We start from the raw sequence: 22,536 nt of genomic DNA, 5'->3' as shown, positions 1-22,536 counted from the left end.
ACTCTGTCTTGGATACCCATTTCGGTTCTACCCGACCTTGTTGGGAACCCTTCTGCCCTCCAACCCAACCAAGTCCAGTAGACTCTTGTCCTGCCCTCTGTGGATGTAGTTCATGACTGGCTCCCTGAGCCTTGTGATCATCTCGACCCTTGGATTCTTTTTTCTTTCTTTTCTTTTTAAAGTGTAATCTCCATTTTATTTTTTGCCCAGGCAAGAGTTTTTCTTCAGTCTTTAAGGACTTAGCTCCTTACATGGGCTTTGGCAGAGGTCAGGGGGCAGCACTCGTGGGTCTAAATTGGGGTGGGGATGTTTGGTCCTTCTGTGCCTCATGGGAGGACCTTGCTGTGAGTGGCACAGCTGACACAGTAATGGAGTTTCACATACAGCTTGGGAGGCACACAGGTGTCCAAGACACTCTCCTCAGACACTCCCGATGGCAGTGGCCACTACTATGCTCTGAATAATGGCTTTCTTCATGGCCTTGTCTTTGGGCATGCAATGGGAGCAACAGGTGTAGCAAATGGGCTGCCTGTGGTGCGGCCCTCTGTGGCACAACTATTATTCCTTCTTTTCTTGGTCATCTTGGAAGGGAGGACCCGAGAAAGCTTGACCTGGGTTCTTTCCTTTTCTTTCTTAAAGATATTATTTATTTATTCATGAGAGACAAAGAGAGAGAGGCAGAGACACAGGCAGGGGGAGAAGCAGGCTTCCTGTGGGGACCCTGATGCAGGACTTGATCCCAGGACCCCGGAATCACATCCTGAACCAAAGGTAGATGCTCAACCACTGAGCCACCTGGGCGCCCCAACCTGGGTTCTTAAAACACCTTTTCATTCAGATTCAGAATCTACATGGAGTAAGAGGTGTGAAAAAGCTCAAGAGCATCAGGGCAAGCAACCTGGGTGCCTTGCACACTCAGCCTCCCTTCAGAGTCCAGCCTGTGGCATGTGTGTTTCCGAGCAGTGAGGGTGCAAGGACCAGTCCTCAGGTCGCAGCATGGAGTGGCACCGAAGCCTCTATCTAGGAGCCAGGGGACAAGGGCTAAATTCATGATCTGTGACACGCCAGCCAGTGAATGTGACCTCCAGTAGGCTCTTTCTGCTCTGGGTCCTGGATTCCTCCCTGTGAACGAGAAGGTTCGAGTCCTGCTTTCTGCTCTCGACTTAACCATCATTCCTGACCACCTGTGATGTTCCAGGCACTTCAGTGGTGAACAAAATACAGTCTTTGCAAGCACGGAGCATATATAGACGGAGAGGCTGACAAAAGCCAGGGAAAAGAGCGAGCAAGTGGATAGCAGATGTCACGCAGGTGAGGTGAGCGTGATGCAGGTGAGTACAGCAGGTAAGCGGGGAGGGAACGATGGGACCTTGCTTTGATAAGGTCAGCGTGCCGGCCATCCCCCAAGAGCTGGCATCTGAGCAGAGACCTGGACAAAAGGAGGGGGCAAGCCTTGCATGTATTTGGAGGAGTGGATCCTCAGAAAAGGAACAGCGAGTGCAAAGGCCTTTAGGAAAGAACCGGTTTGGTGAATTTAAGAAACCGCCAGGATGCCAGGTGGGGACCGAGTGCAGAGAAGTAGCTAGGGGTCCAGACCACGATGGGGACCCTGGACCATCCTTAGCCCGAGTGACTGCGGAGGCCGTCAGGGCACCGAGAGCAAGGGACTGGCTCGGGCTGACTTGTGTGTTCAAAGGGCGCATTGCTCCCCGGGTTCCAGGGCCACGGGCTCCTGCCAGCCCGAGGCTAAGCGGATCTGGCTTGGCCGGGGCGGGCGTGGAGAGTTCCGAAGCTAAGTCCTGCCCGAGAGGCAGACTTTGTGGGCTGTGCCAGGACAGACTGCTGGGACCTGCCGGCTCAGGCCTCATCCTGTCACTGCACCTGAGCCTCAGCCCCAGGCCTCGCTGGTGCGCAGCCGACAGGGCTGGCTGACAGTGACCCACGCCGCCCAAACCTGGGCCGCAGCGGCAGCGAGGGTGAGGTGCAGTGTACTTAAGGGGTTAGAAGTGTCTCCGACGCCTCCAGGTGATCTGCTCTTTCCTTTCTAGAAAAATCCTCCTCTTTTCCCACCTCTTCCTTCGAACTTTCCCCATCCCCATATTTATTCCTCTGGTTAGTTCCTTTTCTCCCTCCTCTATGCACCCCATGAGGATCGCATCCATCCCTGAGAGGCCAGAAGCATAGCAAGGAAACCGAGTAAGATGGGCTCCCTGGTCCATAGAAAAGTTAGGACACTTGCATTGGGTCTCAGAACGAGAAAGTTGTAGGGTCTGTATCTGAAGTGAGGAAGTGTGCTCCAGAATCCCATCGAGAGAGCTTCCATTTCGTCGCCTGCTGGTGGGTCCCAGGGGCTGGCTGCGATGACACCCAAGGCGCTGGGGAGCACGGAGAGGGGAGCGCTGGTTCAGCTGCAGAGGCGGCCAGATGGTCAGGGGGTCAGGAGCGTGTTCACAGAGGAGGGGGTGCTAGAAGTAGGTTTTGAGAGGTGAGTGGGATTCTACTAGGCAGAGAATGGATGTGGCGGCGTGGAGGGGGAGGCTGGGAAAACCTGAAATAATAATTGACTGGTTGGGGAGCAACCAGTCAATTATTGAAATTAAATATCATCAGGGATTACCTCAGTGGAAAAATCAGATCAACTGGTTGTTTGACCCAAGCCTAGAGTTTTCGTTTGGTTTTTAAGTAGCCGTCACTAAATAAACAGAATAAACACAGCTAATTTTCAGGTAATAAAGGAGATTAAATATTTATATTATGTTGAGGTCAAAGGGTAAATAAAAGAGGAGGAGAATTAGGGGGAGCAACCAGGGGTCGGGGAGGGGTTGAGATTGGGAATTCCCTGTTTAGATAGAATGGTATCTGGTCAGTCAGAGACATCTGATCCCAAGGGGAAAAACAAAAACAGAAACAAAAACAAAATAAAAAACCCAACCATCTGGGAAGCCTGGGTGAAAGCATCCAAAACCCTCCACTCAGTCAGAAAGCCACCTCTCAAGTCTCCGGTTCCCTTTTCCTAGAAATGGTTCATCATTAAGAATATTAAGTGCACAAGGGATTTAAAGAGAAAAAATTCTGATTCATAATAGGAAGACCTGGTATTTACGCCATCCCTTCCTCCCAGGAGCTCAGATTGCTGGAGGGGAATAATCGTGTCCCGACTTCCTCACAACCTCATCCCTGCCTCGCCCTGCTTTGCCCCCAGACCATGCCTCCCGCCCCCCCCCCCCCCCCCGCCCAGGCGCACCCTGGCGAGAAGGGCTGGGCCCTGGGTACAGCTTGTGGGCCTGGCATGGCACAGCAGTGGCACTGCTGGGTGTTTAGGCCTGACCTCCGGGACTCGGTCCCGAGGCTCTGTTCTCTTTGCTCTTGTGCCACCCCGGGCCTGCACGAGAATAGCGGACATCCGTCCACTTATCCACAGGGAGCACCTCATGCCAACCGTACTAGAAATCAGTGTCCCCCTTTTCTAGAAGTGTCCAGAAGACACCACGACCTTCTTTGAAAGTGTATCAGAGCCTCAGTAGAGAGAAGAACTTCTTCTCAGTACGTCACTTAAATGTCTCCAGCTGTAATAGGGCCCCGTTCTTTTGGATCTTGTCTATAGTTGGTACAAAGAACAGGTGTCTTGTCCCCACCACTTCAAGAAGTCCCTGGAACCTCCCTTTAGCTGGACAATGTTCTTTCTTTTCTTTTCTTTCTTCCTTTCTTCCATTCTTTTCTTTTCTTTCTTTCTTTCTTTCTTTCTTTCTTTCTTTCTTTCTTTCTTTCTTTCTTTCTTTCTTTCCTTTTTCTTTTTTTAAGATTTTATTTATTATTCATGAGAGACACACAGAGAGAGAGAGGCAGAGATACAGGCAGAGGGAGAAGCAGGCTCCACGCAGGGAGCCTGACCTGGGACTCGATCCCCGGTCCCCAGGATCAGGCCCTGGGCCGAAGGTGGCACTAAATCGCTGAGCCACCCGGGCTTTCCTAACTGGACAATTTTCAACATTAATTGGTGGGATCTTCTATCTTGCAAACCAGAAAGCAAGGGTTTTTTTGTTTGTTTGTTTTATTTTTTTTGTTTTTTTCAAAGCTGACAAAGGGGAAATGCTTGCATTGTACCTGCTAGAGGAGGTTGGCCAATGAGTCATCAGTTCTTCATTGAGGACTCACTGAGTGCAGAGCCCTGCCTCAGATGCCCGGGCAGGTGTTACTCAATTATGATGTGATCCCTGTCTTAAAGGAGCTTTGGAAAGTGGTAAAGTGTGCATCCACCAAAAGCTAAACACCAGCTTAAGAGTTAAATGTCAAAGCAAGATATCCATGAGCAATACCATGAGGGAGAGTCCTGATGAGCGAGGTCACCCCAGGGGCTGGAGAGAGTGGGCAGGACAGACTGCACGGGGATGATGTTACCAAGAGGGCAGACTATGTAGGGGAAGTAGCTGAGGTCACCCATTCCTGTCTTATAGATGTGGCTCCACGTGTCTAAGTTAATGGCCTGACAGCTGTCGTTAGTTATCGTATCCATTAGGATCTGCTCAGTTACAAGTAATAGAAAATTCCTTGAAATCTGCTTATACCAAGAAGGGAATGTTTTAGCTTACAGGATCAAGAAGTCCAGTTGAGTGTTGGACTGCAGGTATGGCTCAATCAGGGCGCCTGTTCTCTGCGATGCTCTCAGTTCAGCTCTCCTCTAAGTGTTGGCTTAGTCCTCAGGCTGGCTTTTCTCATGGTTGCAAGATAACAGCCAATCACAACCACGGCTATGCATTTCCTTGCTCTTGTCCACCCTCCACCAACAAACGGAAGTCCTATGTAGGACCAGCCACAGAATTTGTGGGGCCCAACGTGAAGGAAAATGTGAGCGTCTTGTTCCACAATTATTAAGAACTTCAGGAAAGCAAAACCAGAGCATTGACCTAATGGTGGGACCCTGGTAAGTGTGGCACTCTGTGTGACTTCAGGTCACATGCCCATGAAATCGGCCCCAGTCCTGCCCTTACTCTCACTGGGCCACCTTGAACTAAACACTGTAATTCCCAGGGGAACACCACGAGCCAATTGACTTAAATTTGAGGGTTTTTTTTATTTTAATTTTTTAAATTTTAATTTTCTTGTATATTTTTAATTGGAGCTCGATTTGCCAACATATAGCATAACACCCAGTGCTCATCCCGTCAAGCGCCCCCCTCAGTGCCCGTCACACAGTCACCCCCACCCCCCGCCCACCTCCCTTTCCACCACCCCTTGTTCGTCTCCCAGAGTTAGGAATCTCTCTTGTATCCCTCTCTGATCTTTCCCACTCATATTTTCTCCTTTCCCCTTTATTCCCTTTCACTATTTCTTATTTTCCCCAAATGAATGAGACCATATAATGTTTGTCCTTCTCCGATTGACTTTCTTCACTCAGCATCATGCCCTCCAGTTCCATCCATGTCAAAGCAAATGGTGGGTATTTGTCGTTTCTAATGGCTGAGGAATATTCCATGTATAATAGACCACAGCTTCTTTATCCATTCATCTGTCGATGGACACCGAGGCTCCTTCCACAGTTTGGCTATTGTAGCCATTGCTGCTAGAAACATCGGGGTGCAGGTGTCCCTGCCATTTCACTGCATCTGTATCTTTGGGGTAAATCCCCAACAGTGCAATTGCTGGGTCGTAGGAAGGTCTATTTTTAACTCTTTGAGGAACCTCCACACACTTTTCCAGAGTGGCTGCACCAGTTCACATTCCCACCCACAGTGCAAGAGGGTTCCCCGTTCTCCGCATCCTCTCCAACATTTGTGGTTTCCTGCCTTGTTATTTTTCCCCATTCTCACTGGCGTGAGGTGGGATCTCATTGTGGTTTTGATTTGTATTTCCCTGATGGCCAGTGATGCAGAGCATTGTCTCATGTGCTTGTTGGCCATGTCTGTGTCTTCCTCTGTGAGATTTCTCTTCATGTCTTTTGCCCATTTCATGATTGGATTGTTTGTTTCTTTGCTGTTGAGTTTAATAAGTTCTTTATAGATCTTGGATACTAGCCCTTTATCTGATACGTCATTTGCAAATATCTTCTCCCATTCTGTAGGGTGTCTTTTAGTTTTGTGGACTGTTTCTTTTGCTGTGCAGAAGCTTTTTATCTTCATTAAGTCCCAATAGTTCACTTTTGCTTTTGTTTCTCTTGCCTTCATGGATGTATCTTGCAGGAAGTTGCTGTGGCCGAGTTCAAAAAGGGTGTTGCCTGTGTTCTCCTCTAGGATTTTGATGGAATCTTGTCTCACATTTAGATTTTTCATCCATTTTGAGTTTATCTTTGTGTCTGGTGTAAGAGATTGGTCTAGTTTCATTCTTCTGTACGTGGTTGTCCAATTTTCCCAGCACCATTTATTGAAGAGACTGTCCTTTTTCCTGCTTTGTTGAATATTAGTTGACCATAGAGTTAAGTGCCCATTTCTGGGTTCTCTATTCTGTTCCATTGATCTATGTGTCTGTTTTTGTGTGATTGGCTTAAATTTGCATTATTGCTCATCCTTGGACCAATTTTTATGGTAAATTGGTTGGAATTATGTGATTGGCTTAGGCCAATCTGTGTCCATCTTTGGTCCAAGTCAGGTCATATTGTATCCAACCACAAGTGCTACAAAATAAGAGGAGAGGCAACCCACGTTAATAGAGTTATGTATCAGTGGCTCTGTGCATGGCTTCAAAATGGGTGGGTCAGACAATATCTCTCTTCCAGAGGAGCATCTCAAGTGGGGTCTCCTCCCAAGAAGGAGCCTTGCTGCTTTCTCCTCCCTTCACCTGTCTTCTCCAGAGCAAATCACGCTTCCCTGGGGAGGGCTGAAAAGAGCATGGATTTTAAGCAGTGTGGCCTTCAGCAAGTTGTTGTGAATTTGCACTCCTGGGTATGTATCCAAAGGAGATGGGATCTGCACTCCCATGTTCATTGCAACGTTATTTCCAGGAACTGAGGCATGGAAACAACCTGGGCATTGTTGGCAGATGAGTGGATAAAGTTGTACTTACACACACATGGACACATGTGCACACACAAAATGTAGCATTTTTCAGCCTTCAGAAGGAAGGGAATTCTGTCCTTTGTGACAGTGTGGATGCCCTTGGAGGGCATTATGCGAAGGATAATGAGCTCAGCACCAAAAGACGAAGACTGCATGATATCACTCATATGTGACATCAACACAAGCAGAACTCAGAGAAATAGAGAATAGAATGGTGGTGACCACAAGCTTGGGGGAAATGGGGTAGAAACTTCCAGTTATAAGATGACTATTGTCCTGAGGATCTAATTTATGGTGTGGTGACCACTCTTAATACTGCATTGTGCCTTTGAAACTTGTTAAAAGGGTCGATCTCAAGTGTTCTCACCACACACACACACACGCACGCGCACGTGCAAATGATACCAGTGTGAAGTGATGGATACGTTGAGTAGCTTGATTGTGGCCATGACACAGTGTATACCTGTGCCAAACCGCACTGTACACTGTAAATACGTACAATTTTTATTCGTCAACCATTCCTCAAGCTGGGGAAAAAAGATGATTCTATGTGAACTGCTTGTGTGCGGATTTGAGATCAGTGTCATTTCAGGGAATGGCCGTGACCGCCACGCCGTAAAACCTGTCAGTAGTGTTAAAAACACACATAGGAAAGCTGTTTCTGAGAGTAAGAGAAAAAGGCAGGCCAGGGTTAAGCTCTCCACTTTGCTCCTTACCAGCCACCTTATCTTGCACACACAGCTTTATTTCTGCAGGACTGTTTCCTTAGCTTTGAAGAAAAGTAATGCCAACCCTACCTTTTTCACAGAGCTGAACACATCACACTGTGTGTGGGGGGTGCATCACCACCACCCCCACCTGCCTGATGGGATTGCGTGGGGGAGCGTGCTTTTCTGTCCCGACAGGACAAGAGCCACGAACAGGACTGCTGTCGTGTATTTTAAAACTTGGGAAGAGTGTCTGTGGATTTGAACGTCTTGACTGCTTGTCTTACGAGGTCTCTTCTAGACTGTGCGTAGGAAACAGGAAAATGGGAGCTGTAGGGACCCACAAACTGAGCAGGCCGATGAAGGAAGGGCGGGAAAGACTCTTGAGCTTTAAATATTAAAGAGAAAGGGGATTGGTATTACAGGGAAAGCTCAGGAGGGCCCCTGGCCCGTTACAGGGCTTCAGAAGAGGCTTCCTCCAGGGAGTAATATCCTGGTAAAACCTAAAGGTGGCTTGGAGTTAGCCAGGTCGATATGGGCGAGGGGTTAGTCCTGGCTGTCGCTGGCTCTCATCACCTCCTTTGCTTATTTATTGTGTGAAATGCACCCCCGCTTCCTGCTAGAATGTAAACCACACGGTGGGGGCGGCCTGTGTGCCCACTGCCTATCCCAGGAGGAGAGCCTGGCACGCTGTGCACGCTCAGAGTCCTGTGGGAACGTGTTCTGAGTGAGGATCGCCTCCTGAGGTGGGGGCCCCCCGGTCCCCTCGCCTCGTGCGCTTGGCTCCAGCCACACTGGTGACACTGGGTGCCAGCTGTCCTCAGAGCACGTGCCGTTTCTGGGCCTTTGCACGCGAGGCCTCAATGCTCTCTCTCTCCTGCACGAAGAAGCAGAAGAGAGAACAGCTTGTCACTGTTCATAGCCTAAGCATCGGGGGTGGCCCTCGACGACTCCTGCACGCCTTGCTTGTCCTTGCTCTTCCTCCTTCCCTCCCAGGCTGAGCCCAGCTCCCCTCTTCCCATCCCCAGGACCCTCTCCAGCCTGCTGTCCTAGCGCTTCCTGTCCACCCTGTCTGAGCTAGCAAATCAAAACAGAGGATGTCCAGTTAAATCTGAATTTCATATAAACCACCATTTTCTTTTTAATGTAAGTGTGCCCCATGCAGGGTGGCCCCGGTGGCTCAGTGGTTTGGCACCACCTTCGGCCCAGGGCCTGATCCTGGAGACCCGGGATCGAGTCCCGCATCGGGCTCCCTGCACGGAGCCTGCTTCTCCCTCTGCCTGTGTCTCTGCCTCTCTCTCTCTGTCTCTCATAAATAAATAAATAAAATCTTAAAAAAAAAGTGTGCCCTATGCAGTGTTTGCACATATTTGTAGTATAAGATTAGGCCTTGTTTTGCTTTCCGCATTGGGTTTTGCCCACTGATTTTCCTTTTTCTCTGCATTCATATCGCTGCACAACGGTTCTTCCTCTGCTTCTCTGCCAGGTGCCAGGACCTGCTTGCTCACCTCTGTCCCTGAGGCCTCTTGGCCACCCGTGCTTCTAGGCCACCCGGCAGTACTGGGCCGGAGTCCGCACCAGCTGTGAGTACAGCCACTGCCTCTGCAGCCCTCCTGCCAGGAGCAACGGGGGCACACTGGGTGAGGAGCTCAGGGTTGCGGGGTTTATCACTGGGCATGGGATTCCCTCCTGCCCCCTTCCTTTCATCACCTCCTCCAAGCCCAGGAAGCTCAGGAACGGGCAGTAGCTCCGTTATTGGGATGAGGCTGGGCGAGTGCAGGTCTAAGGACGGACAGAGATGACCCCTGCTGCTAAGTAACCCTATCACGTTTTAGGTTCTGGATGCTTCGCTGAGTGCTTACTAACATCATCTCGCTTCACCCCCATCAGGACCTTGTGAGTAGGTTAATAGCATCCCTATTAGTCAGATGAGGAAACCGAGCTTAGAAAGGTTAATTACTTGAGCCAAGTAGTCCAACTGTGACTCGGGGGGTGAGTGGGGCTGGGAGCCAGGCAATCTCAGCTGGAGCTCGTGCCTTCTCACTGCCACCCTGCCAGCTGGGCTCTGTGCCAGGCCAGGGCCGAGGAACACAGTGGATGCATCCTGGTGCCACCCCAACCCATCTATGCAGTGCATGAGCCTTTCTGGGCAACCTTGCCCCAGTGGTTTCCCCAGCCCTGCTAGCAAGTTTTGGGAGCCTCACCTGGACAAGACCCAATCTCCTGACTCCTTTGCGGGTCCAGAGCCATGCTGGGTGGGTGTGATTTCGGAGGACTGGGCACGAGTGGGAGCTGTAGGCAGCTTCCCCCACAGCCCACCAGATGCCGGGCAGGTGTGCCCCACCCTTTCCCCCCAGCTGACTTGAGACCCTGGCTTTGCTGTTTATACAGCATGGGCCTTGGGGGTCACCCGGCTCTCTGATTCTAGTACATCCACTTTTCATGACTGAGCCTCTGCTAGTTGCCAAGGCTGTTTCTACCAGGAGCTCAGGTGTGAGTCCCACATGAATCCTGAGTACTTTCTGTCTCCCCACCTGCCACATCACCCTCAAGGGTAATCACAGGATCTCAGTGTTAGCCTTAGATTTCAGCAAGAGATCGTCTCATCCGACTTTCTCATTTTCCAGATGAGCAAATGGAGGCCTAAGAACAGTTGGAGATTGGACAGGTCCGCAGAGTGACTTGTCTTATCTGGAAATAGGGCTTGAAGACATGAATCCAGCATTCTAGAGGGCATGGGCAGGTGGGTTGGGCTGCCCTGATCACAGACTGTTGCCTAGAGGCTGTGAGAGAGGGCGGAGGTGCATCTCATGAATGTCGTGGCTCACCAGTCAACCAGGCTTCACGTCTTTTTTTTTTTTTTAAGACTTTATTTATTTATTCATGAGAGACAGACAGAGAGAGACAGAGACAGAGACAGAAATAGAGACATAAGCAGGCTTCATGCAGGGAGCCTGATGCGGGACTCGATCCCAGAGTCCTGGGATTATGCCTTGAGCCAAAGGCAGACGCCCAACCACTGAGCCACCCAAGCGTCCCGAGGCTTCACCTCTTAAGGTAATTTAGAGCACCTGCCCCACATGTGATCGACATTTCTAGAGCCGTTCACATCTTTCTGAGGACTGCTCATAGAATGGGCTCTTTGGGGACCCAGGGAGGGGTGGTCAGAGGGAGGTTGGAGGGTCACCAGGTGGTGAGATGGTAGGAGGGGTTTGCACGTGGGCTGGGAGTAGGGATGGGAAGTTCCATGAGGTCCTATCAAACCCTGAATTCTACAAGCTTCTATGAGCTGGGACTCATACCCAGACCTGGAGGTATTTTGTTATTTTTGTTTGTTTGTTTTTCAGTTGGGCCATGCTGTTTCTGCTCAAGTCATTAGAGTTATCAGAAGTCCCAGTGGGCATCCCTCTGCCTCTTCACTGCTGCTAGGCTGAGCAGAGTCAGGTATGTTGGGAAATGTTCTCCAAATCTTGTCCCTCTGGGGCTGCATGCTGTGGTTGCAGAAGCCTTCTTGAACTTCCTCCTTGGGGGAAGTATGCGCTCTCTCCTTCTTTGTAGGTCAGCCGTGAACATGGAAAATCACATGAATTAATAGGCATTTTCTGAGCACTTACTGTATAATATCATGCTAACGTAAGGGGACAGCTCAAAGAATGTCAGGGGCACACACATTCTGTAAGCTCTGGCTCATATTTGGGGGTCATTATCCCTTCCATTCCCTTCCTTCCAAGGGGTTGCTCTAGGGAGCACCATTGTGGCCAGGCACTGGTGAGCGGTGGGGTGACTTCCTAGTGTGAGGGATTTCCCTCCCTTCTAGCATTTCCCCAGCCTGCTTGCTGATGAGAAATGGCTCTCCTTCCGGGTAGGAATTTGCTTCTCATTAAAACATAAATCCTCCTAAGAGAGGTCTCACTTTCCCTCTGATCAGTTGTGACTGATGTTTATGTAATGGACGATATAATAAGATCCTTTTCATATTTTCATACGATTGTGAAGGTAACACCCGATCACTGTAGAAAATATGAAATATATGGACACATACATAAACAAGGAAACCCAAATCACCCGTGCTCGCATAACCCAGAGACAACTGCAGAGCTTTTGCTCCAGTTCTGATAGGCAGACTGCATAGTTTACCGAGAGGCACGGTGGTGTGCGGAGGCTCAAAGCTAGATCTCGAGGCAGGTGCCAAGCCAGTTAGTGGCTCTGTGACCTTCCAGAGATGATAGACTCCTCTCTGCCTCAGCTGCTTCATCTGTAAGATGGGGATAATCATGGTGCCTATGCCTTAAGGCTGTTTTGAAGATTTACTCAGCACTGCCTGGTTCAAGAACTGAGGGGTGTCCGTGTTACTTTTGCTGTTAGGGTTGTCTTATAACTCATACGTGACCAAGTCTCCCTGGGCCCCTCAGTCTCACCCGTTCCAATTTCTAAATCATTGCCGGCTAATGTAGATTGTTCTAGAATTTCTTGGGAGATGATGGAGATGTTTATGTCACACGACGCAACAGATCGAGCCTTCCTCCCCTGCACTTTAAACATCTGAGTGCTTTCTCCAAATTTTTAATCCTGGTGGAAATTGTCTCATTGTCTCTTCTCTTTTTCCCAAGAAACTCTTCCTTGGCCTCTCCAGCCACCTGGCACTGAAACCCTCCCACCCCCTCGAAATCTCATCAGCTTACAGAGCTAGCAGCTGCACTCAGCAGAACGAACGAGCCAAATCCCGACCAAGCATATCCCGGGAGCCTCATTTTATTTAACCATGTGTGGGTCAATTTACACACATGTACAGACTCATTGGTATATCTAGAAAGACCCCCAAAATTGGCATCACACTTGATATACTGTTTGGTGTCTTGCTTTTTTTTTTTTTTTTTTTTTTGGTCAGCATACCTATTATAAGTGCGTACACTAATGCATGGCATATCCAAATGGCAGACTATGATACAATAATTTTAATTTTTAATGATACAATCATTAAAAATAATTTTAAGGGGGTACCTGGGTGGCTCAGTTGGTTGACCGTCTATCTGCTTTCGGCTCAGGTCATGACCCCAGGGTCTTGGGATTCAGCCTTGCATCAGGCTCCCTGCTTCTCTCTCTCCCCCTGCCTGCTGCTCCCCCTGCTTGTGTTCTCTGTCAAATAAACTTAAAAAAAATAATTTTTAGAGATTCCTTTTTTTTTTTTTTTTTTAAGAGAGAGAGAGCATGTGTGTGCACATGAGCAGGGAGGGAGTTGAGGGGCAGGGGGTGAGGGAGAGAGAGAATCTCCAGCAGGATCCATGTTCAGTATGGAGCCCATTGCAGGGTTGGATCTCATATCCTGAGATCATGAGCTGAGCCGAAATCAAGAGTCTGATGTTTCATGGATTGAGCCACCCAGGTGTCCCTAGAGATTCTTTGCTGAATGCACTTTTCTTTTTTTTTTTTTTTTTTTTTTTTTTTTTTTAATTTTTATTTATTTATGATAGTCACAGAGAGAGAGAGAGGCAGAGACACAGGCAGAGGGAGAAGCAGGCTCCATGCACCGGGAGCCTGATGTGGGATTCGATCCTGGGTCTCCAGGATCGCGCCCTGGGCCAAAGGCAGGCGCCAAACCGCTGCGCCACCCAGGGATCCCCCTGAATGCACTTTTCTTGTTCTCTGTTTTTGTTTTTAAAAAGGGAGGAAGCATGAGGCTGCAGACACTGGAGGCTGGAGGCTAACTATGAAGGCCGCCAGCAAACCAGCTCCATGCCCACACACACCGCCTTCTAGAACCCAGTTCACACGCATTCCCTTCACCATCTTATTCTCTTCCTGAATACTCTCAAGACCATTGATTGGAACATGACCTCCTAGCTTTCTGGCAACTGCTCTTCATCATCCTCTGCCTGTCTTTCCTCTCCTGCCCGCTTTGAAAGATGGGCGCTCTTCAGGGATCCCCCCAGGCTGTCTCTCATCTCCTATCTGTCCTGTCCCCCAGGGCCACCTCCTCTCCTGCAGGGTCTTCAGCTGTCATCTGCATACATAGGACTCCCAGGCTTTTCCTTTAACCATGACCCTTCCCTCGGCTCCAGATCCCCGTGCTCAGTCCTGACCTGTCCACTTGTTGTCTCCCAGGCCCCATTAAGTTCAACATGTCCACAGTGGAATTCATCATTTCTGCCCCAAACCTGGCCCCAACCCCATCTGGTTCTCTATTTCATTCAGTAAATTCCATCTTCTTCCTCCTGCTTCTCAAGCTGCAGACCTTCCATTTCTTCCCCCCCTCCTTCCATGTCTAATCAGCGTGGTAAATTTTTCATAAAATTGTATGTATTCGATCAAAACTACTATCCTTCACCTTGAAATTGTCTTTCATGTCAGAATGCCCTTTAAATAAGCAAAGAAATGTAGAAGATGGTTGATGGCAGTCGTTTTTGTCTGTTTGTCTGTTTTGAGTATCAGTGAGGGCGACGCAGTTGATAGCTACTGAAACCCAGGCCCCTTTCCCTTTTCCATCTGGATCCAGTTTTGTTCAGAGGTCCACCCCACCCCCCTCTTTAGAAGGTAATTTTGATGAGTCTAAGCCAGCAGTTCTCAAAGTGGGGCCATGAGACCCTTCCAGGGCACCTCGGAGGTCAAAACTATTTTTAGACTAAGCCATTATTTGCTTTTTTCACTTATTCTTTTATGAGTATACACTGGATTTTTCCAGAGGCTAACTGTCATGTGATCTTGCAACAGATTGAATGCAGAAGCAGATATGAGAATCCAGCTGTCTTCTATTAAACTAGAAATTAAAGAGATTTGCAAAAATGTGGAACAACGCCATACTTCTCACTAACCTTTAAAAAATAGTCATTTCATTACGTATTATTTATGTTAACATGTAATGTGTTTATTGTTATTTTAAAATGAATTGACAAATACATATTTTTAAGATGTCCTAGTGTTAATTTATCACATAATGCACATCAATAGGTAATCCAGCTAAACAAAAGCTCTCTGGAATTCCCAGTAACTTCTAGAGTTTTAAAAGAATCCCAAATTGGAAAAGTTTGAGAAGCACTGGTTTAATCTGGTGACAGCTATTGGTTCCATCAGTGACCCAAATTAACCCAATCAGATTAGATCATGGAAAGATTTATATTCCATGTCTGGGGAAGAGATGTCTCTGCTTTCTGTCATTGGATGTAAAAATTTTATGCCCCATTGCCACTGGTAGCCTCTTGCAACCATGTGGGAAGATATGGGTAGTAGTCCTGGCGAGAGGGAAGAGCCTCAGGGCCTGGGGGATGGCATTAGGCTGCTGATGGGACCTTATCTGAAGCCACCCTCAGCCCTTAAATCTCCTGCATGTTTGGTCCAGTGTGAGCTGGATTCTCTGTCATTTGCCTCTGAAAGCCCCCTTAACTGATGCAACACTTATCTGGTATAATTCTATACCCAATTCTAGCGTGCTTGTGGGTTTTCCAACACTACCAAGCAATTAACTCAATTCTAACATGACCTGGTGGTAGTTTCAGATCCCACAGGTTGGAGCCCAGTCCCACCAACTCCAAATGCCAGTTGTAAACCCAAGTAGTCACCTGTGCTTTTGACCTACCTAAGATAGGAGGCTCCAACCCTTTCCCATTGGTTTCAATTAATATCCTAGAGCTGCTCACAGATCTCAGAGAAACATTGGACTCGGTAGGTTACCTGTTTCTTATAAAAGAAGGTAAGTCAGGAACGGCCAGGTGGAAGAAATGCATAGGGCAAAGTTAGGGAAAGTTGGCTGGGAGCTTCTCGGGCCTCTCCAGGTGGGCCTCTCTCCCTACTTCAACATGTGTTCATTGACCTCAGAGCTCTCCAGATGCCGTCTTTTTGGGTTGTTCTGGAAGCTTCCTGAAATAGGCATGATTGATAAAATCATTGGCCATTGGTGATTGAACTTAGTCTCCAGCCCGTGGCCCTTCCCCTCACCAGAGGTCAAGGGGGGTAACCTTGAGAAAGTTCTAACCCTCTAAAAACAAGGTTGGATCTCCTGGCAACCAGCTCTCATCCTCAGGTGCTTTCTACAATTTGCTTCATTAACATAACAAAGGATCCCTCTAACGCTCTCATTACTTAGGAAATTCCCAAGGTTTTTTTTTTTTTTTTTTTTTTTGTAGGATCTCTGTGCCAGAAGTGGGACAAAGATCAAATATATATATGTACTTCTCCTAAATCGCGGTATCGCTCTTGGAAAATGAGGAATTGTCATGTCCATGCTGGCCCCAAGCTTTGGAGGACACTTTACTGTTCCATGTAATCTCTAAAGCACCACATAAGATGATCCTCGGAGGTTTCTCCAAGCATGAGGAATCCACCAGGAAGGAAAGGAGGGCTGAGAAGGAGTGGGTAGCAGAAAGTCGAGGCCATGTGACTAAGTTTTGCCACGTATATGGAGAGAAAGATCAGAAACAGGGATGCCCCAGAATTTGGAGACCTGTGTGTCCTTGAAAGCCAAGCTCCTCGAGCAACGTCATTTTCCGGGTCCATGGTTCACGGTTCTGCTCCCTCCACCCCTTTCTCTGGCTCTCTTCTTTGTAAACCAAACTGCCAACATCTGTTCCGGTGAGCTGACTCATGGTGAGAGCTGGGCAAGTTTGCTCCACTGCCTGACAAGTGGTGGATTAAACTTCAGAGCCCCGGGGACAGAGGAGAGGCTTCTATCTCATATTCCTGCCACCCAATCGGGAACCAAGGGATTGAGGATGGGCAAGAGGCACCTGTGACACCTGGATGACTGTCCCGGTACCTTCTCCTTCTGTTGACCACTGTGCTAGTTTCTATTTTGTCGATTTGTTCAGGACTAATGAAAGATTTTGCACATAAATTTGGGTGTCGTGGGTGGGTTGCAAACACAGTAGAGAAATCACTTCCCATACCTCCTGAAGATAGCATTTTTGCCTGTTTAAAATACACCTGGTGTCCAAGGGCAATAACTGATGCCTTTCTTAACGGGATAGTCTGTATCCGCGGCAGACATCTCCTGGGAGCGCTGGCACGACTCTGCAAATCTACAGATACCTCTTGGGTTGGAAATCTCACAGTGAGCTTATATGAACCCTGAAAACGTTTGATTTTTACTTTGTTTTTGGTGGGCAGCAAAGTGGGAGAGGAAGCGGGAGGGGGGGAAGAGCTTGGGGACAGAAAAGGACAAATTGGACTTTTCTCTAATAAATTGCAAGTAAGACATTAAAGGTCTTTCTTGTTAGAAAAAAAGATCAAAGCTGCATAGAGGCTCCTTCCTTGCGTTCTTTTTTTTTTCTTAAACAAAACACTGCTACAAAGACACAAAGCCCACTAGGCTTGGGCTGAGCCCGGGGGAAAGTTTATGTCCAAGTTAGGATAATCAAAAAGAGTTTAATTTACTCAGTTCTGGAATAAAATCAAGGCTGCATTCAGCAATATTTGAAACCAGTTAAAGGTTAGTGAATGAGACGCCCAGTGCGTCTGATTAGATTTTTGCTTCCATTTATTCGTGTCTTACATCACGCTCTAAACCATGTACCTTTTTTCTTAGTTTCAAGAAAAGAGAACTGTCATGCCTCATCATTTTATCGTCGCTTTTAACTTAAAAAAAAAAAAAACCTAAGAAATGGTAAAAGCATTTTCTGATCTTCATTATTTACTTCTCCGCTCTGAGGGGTCCTCAAAGCCAGAGAGTGTCTGTTAGTGAATTAGAATAAAACCACAGGATAATTACTTTCTGGGCTACCAACACAACGTGAGTTGCTTCCCATTGTGAGAATGCTGAAAAGTTTGCCACAAAATTAAACCCATTAGGGTAATAAGGGGAAGAAGGAGAAGATTAAATTTATTTCCATCTGATTTAACTTATTAATTTCTCAGGGGAGAAGGATTTCCCTGCCATTGACTTCCAGGTTTTAACCCAGGAGACCCTTCTGTTCTCAAAATGCACTTGGGATTTAATTCATACTCAAAAAGTTGGGCCTTTTTTGGTTGGCTCAAAAAGCCCTCAGAAGCAGGTTTTAGGGATTGAGAGTCAGCGGACACGTTAGTCAGGCGACAGATTTGTTTGGAGCCCCTACTACACTCCAGGCATGTTCTGTAGTCCAGGGAGTCAGTGTGAACAAGTCAGATCTCCTGGTCGCTAAAAACCTACACTCTAATGGTGGAAACAGTTAATCTACATATAAAACAAAAAAGTCAATAAAATAATTGTTAAATGCTGCAAAGAAGATAGAATAGGGAAATGTGATAGCACTTCCTGGGGTCACTTCCTGGGGTGCCTGGGTGGCTCAGTCTGTTAAGCATTTGACTTCTTCAGATCAGGTCATGATTTCAGGGTCCTGGGTTTTCTGCTCAGAGGGGAGTCTGCTTCTCCGTCTCCCTCTGCTCCTTTTCCCCACTCATGTTTTCTCTCTCTCTCTCGAAAAATAAAAAAATATATATATATTTTTTTTTTTCGAGAAAGAAAGTCACTTCCCAGCAGATAAGAATAGTATGGGCAAAGGCCCTAGGGCAGGGACACACTTGGTGTATTTGAGGGAGAGGAAGAAATCCTAATGACTGAGGGCTAAGGCGGGGAAGGATGTAGTGCTGAACCATCTCCTCCCCTTTACTCCATTGTGGTCTTGCAGCCAAGTTCTTCCAACCTTCTGCTTCGCCTGGTGATCCTGGGAAGCTTACTCTAAAGACAAAATGCCCAGGAGGGATTTGTTCAATCTCAAGGCTGGCCAAATGACAAGGAAACCAGTGTCTTCTCCTTCCCAGCTCCTTAGGAGATAGAGTTTCCTCATCAGGTTTCGGCCTTGCTTCAATCATCGTTGCATTGTTATGGGTGCTTGGCTCTGGCTTTTAGCTGGTGTTGATGGAATCCACTCCAGCGAGGGTAGGCTGGAAGGGGTTGATTAAGAGGTGTTACATATATCTTGGACCAGCTGGGAGGGTGGAGGGAAAAGCTTCTAGACTGAGCTTCCAGGAACGGCTCCCCAAACCATGCAGCAGAACTGGGCCCAGTGGGAGCTGCTGCCTCTGCCGAGCTCATAAGCTGCCTGCTGAATCAGGCGGCCACAGCCCCAGCTGGCTCCGGGCCCACCTGCCTTGGCTCCAGCCTGTTCCACTCAAATGGACATCCCACACTCCCTCTCTTTTCCCTAATCCCTTGATTTCAAATCAACGTCTAGGCCCCAAGTCCCAACCAAAACCTTAGCTGTGTGGGCATCTGAGAAATACAGGTTTTGGGGTTCTAGCCTCTGCGGTTGGAGCAAAGCCTGCTAGTAGCTGGGATGGGTGCTGAGCTAGGCAATCTACTGACCCTCCCACCGCAGCTAGGCTTGGGCTTATGCCATCTGCATGCTGCCACTGGGGCTCGGGGCATCCACCGGTTTGCTCTCCCGAACACCAGGGCTGGGATGGCTGTAAAACCACAAGCAATTTTCCTTTTCAGATCCTGCATTCAGGGGCGTGCACCCCTAGGTAAGATTTGATCTAGGTTGGGCCGGTTTAACCTGACAGGGATTTGGAGGTGCTCAGAGGAAAAGCTCATCAAAAGAGCTGACGTTGAGCCTCTAAGCCCCAGGAGTGGGCAGGCCAGGGTTGTTCTTGCTCATTTTTACAGCTGCAGTATCAACACCGAGCTTGACATGCAGTAGGCACCCAATAAATACTCACTGAATAAACACGCGGATGACAGAAAGGGTAGGCTGAGGAGCCCTTTGGCACGACGCAGGGGGCAAACTCACCTGAGCCTGTGAGCGTTTAACAAACGCTAATGATGCTTCACATGTGCCAGACGCTGTTCCAAGTGCTTTCCAAATATTAACTCATTTAATTCTCATAATTACCTCAGGAGATATGTACTATGGTTAATCCCATTTAAAAACCGAGGTGCAGAGAGGTTATGTTACTCGCCCAAGGGCGCGCAGATAAGAAGTGGGAGGCTGTGGCGGGGAGGGGGAGGCCCTGGACTGTCTCCTGTTGCTTCCAGGCCTTAATCTGTTACTGATTTGCCCCAGATAGATCCACTGATCCTTATTCGCTCCTTATACTCCTTCCCAGCCTTTTCATGCCTGCTCCTGTCCCTTGCTCTCTCTCCCACCCCTATGCAATTTTCGTTCCCAGGAGGGCCAGGGGGGCCCCTTAGCTGCCTGCTGAGCTGCCAGGAGGTCATACCTCCCTGGAAAAATCCCGACACAGTGGTGGGGACTGGGAGGGGGGCCACCTATGGTCCCCCGGGTGCCATCCGAAGTCAGAGAGCTAGGCCTGCCCGACTTGGGGGTGGGGGAGTCCTAGAGCTCTGTGGTTTCTGCTGGAAACGGTGGGGATGGCAGCCCAGCAGCACGGAGCATCCTGTCTCCCACTGTCCACCAGGGCCAGCTGCCAACCTCCTCCTTGGCCGGTTTATTTTAGGGTGACGGGTGTCTTGGACAGACGCAGACGGAGGGCTGTCAAAACTCTTCTGCAGGACAGCGTGCTATGTGCAAATGCGCCGGAGAGCGGGCTCTTTTCAGGGGGGCAGCATGGGTTTATTTGCAAAAACAACAGAGGCTCTGCTGGCATTCCCACAGATAACGCAGGGCTGTGGGGGGAAGCATCCTTGTTGCCAGCACTAACAGCCGGGGGTGGGGGGGGGTTGGGGGGTTGGGGGGGTGCAGGGGCGAGGAGGAAGCGTGTGCGGTTTGGAGTTCAATCCATCCGTCCTCCTGCTTCCCAGCGGGTCTGCTGTCCCCAAGCTTAGATGGGCCTGTCGAGGTGACTTCGTGGAAGGAAGCCAGTGGGGAAGGCCCTCTGATCTCTAATGGCTGGTCCCCCTGCTTCAGGGCGACCTCTCGGTTTCCCATGGTAAATCTAACCCCATAAACCCCAAAGACTGGGGAGGGTCAAGCAGCATGGATGGTGGCCCCTGACAAAGGACTTCCCATGCTGCGAGGGGAATGGGGCCCCCTGCACTCTCGTTTGAAGTAGCCCCTGGGGCCCTCCTGCAGACCCAGGGGGCCTGAGCCCCTTCGCTCTGGAACTTCCTCCCTTTGAGTTGCAAAGCTACATACTCTGCTCTGCCCCTTGGAGCATATTTTGTCCCTTGATTTTTTTTTTTTTTCTCTCTCCAGTGTTTACACGAACTGGTTGAACCCGTCACGTGGTGAGCCCATGTTTATATTTGCAGAAGCACCGCCTGGGGAAGTTCTGTTTGTGTAGAGGTCACCCCATCCCTGGGCCTTGGCTGCAACCCTGTGCTAGGGCTTGGGCGGCAGTAGCCGTGACACAGCGGGGGCCACCCTCCTTCTTCTCACCTTTCTCTCTGCCCTCCGTTCCTTTTTTTTTTTTTAAGATTTTATTTATTTATTAATGAGAGACGCACACAGAGAGAGGCAAAGACATAGGCAGAGGGAGAAGCAGATGCAGGACTCGATCCCAGGACCCTGGGGTCATGACCTGAGCCAAAGGCAGATGCTCAGCCGCTGAGCCACCCAGGTGCCCCTCTGCCCTCGGTTCTAAGATCCTGGTCCCGATGGCTTGGTGCCTCCCAGAAGGGGAGGAGGAGCCGGACTCAGGGTTCAGTGGGGCCGTCATCCCCCCTCTTCATCCTCATCCTAAACCAGAGTTTTCTGAGGATTTGTCTGTCTCTATTCTTCGAGCTTAACTATCTTCCATGGTCTTAGGGTAGATGGAAGAAGTTAGAGAACTCAGAATTTCTCTGCTGCTGCCCATCTTCCTTCGACTGGACTGACAGTGCAGTCAGTGTTCTAAGAAGGTTGAGCCCATGGACTTCAGGGTCAGATGGAACCGGGTTGGAATCGTGCCTTTGCCAGTTACTAGCTGTGTGGCCTTCGACAATATCCCTAAAGCTCAGTTTCATCATCTTCAGTGAGTATAATAGTACTGAACTCCCCCCCCTTCTGAAAAGATTTACTTATTTATTTTAGAGAGAACGAGAACAAGAGAGCGAGTGGAGGGAGGAACAGAGGGAGATGGAGAGAAAGAGAATCTCGAGTGGACTCCATGCTGAGTGCGGAACCTGACACCAGGCTTGACCTCAGGACCCTGAGATCATGACCTGAGCCAAAATCAAGAGTCAGACCCTTAACTGACTGAGCCACCCAGGCGCCCCAGTACTTACCCCTTAAGATTGGAGGATTAGTTTAGAGTGTACATACAAAATGGTTTTAATTACAATGATAATTACGATGATAATAATAATAATGATAATAACTTTAGCAGCAGTTAGAATTGGCAACTTTCCCCATCTCCTTCCTGTATTAGAGCAGTGTATGGCAATTTTTTGGGTTGTCACTCCCCTAAGGAGACCTTTTGCACATTGATGCATTATGATTTTTTCCTTATTTCTCCTCCTCCTTTTTTTTTTTTTTTTAAGATTTTATTTTATTTATTCATGAGAGACACAGAGAGGCAGAGGGAGAAGCAGGGTCCATGCAGAGAGCCCGACATGGGAGGCAATCCTGGGTCTCCAGGATCACGCCCTGGGCTGAAAGTGGCGTTAAACTGCTGAGCCACCCGGGCTGCCCTCCCCTCCTCCTTTATATACTTTATATCTGTTCACACTGTGACCTTTTGGTGGTCCAAGTCAATGTAATATCAGATTTTCTATCCCCTCCTCCGCCACCCAATGAATTTTCACATTACCTATCTTGAGGATGCGTGTATCAGAGAGAGGCCCTGCTATCTGGGGCATCATACAGATTTTTCTCAAGGTCCTTTGATTCAATGGAGAAGCAAAGAGACCCCATTACAGCTCTTTCATGGGGGTAGCTGTAGAGAGAGCCCCAAAGAAACAGAATGCTTGTTGTGCAGTATTGGGCACCCATGAGGGTGGAGCCAGGGCATTTACTCATTGTGGTTTAAAATGTATCTTTTTTCTCCTCTCC

The 22,536-nt window shown here is 48.6% G+C and overlaps 1 long non-coding RNA gene and 1 pseudogene across 1 annotated transcript; one reads left to right on the top strand and one right to left on the bottom strand.

Annotated features, from left to right (window-relative positions):
- Positions 1 to 247: 247 nt before the first annotated feature.
- LOC140625636 (small ribosomal subunit protein eS26 pseudogene) lies at positions 248 to 581 on the bottom strand (annotated as a pseudogene).
- Positions 582 to 5,744: 5,163 nt separating this feature from the next.
- Positions 5,745 to 12,821, top strand: LOC140625888 (uncharacterized). Its single transcript, XR_012025160.1, has 4 exons — positions 5,745 to 6,875; positions 9,183 to 9,336; positions 11,044 to 11,140; positions 12,307 to 12,821. It is a non-coding gene; the product is annotated as an uncharacterized lncRNA (long non-coding RNA).
- The last annotated feature ends 9,715 nt before the right edge of the window (positions 12,822 to 22,536 follow it).

The sequence above is a fragment of the Canis lupus genome, chromosome 36 (assembly GCF_048164855.1).
Source record: "Canis lupus baileyi chromosome 36, mCanLup2.hap1, whole genome shotgun sequence".
NCBI classification, from domain to species: domain Eukaryota; kingdom Metazoa; phylum Chordata; class Mammalia; order Carnivora; family Canidae; genus Canis; species Canis lupus.
This window is presented reverse-complemented; position numbering and strand designations above follow the sequence as displayed.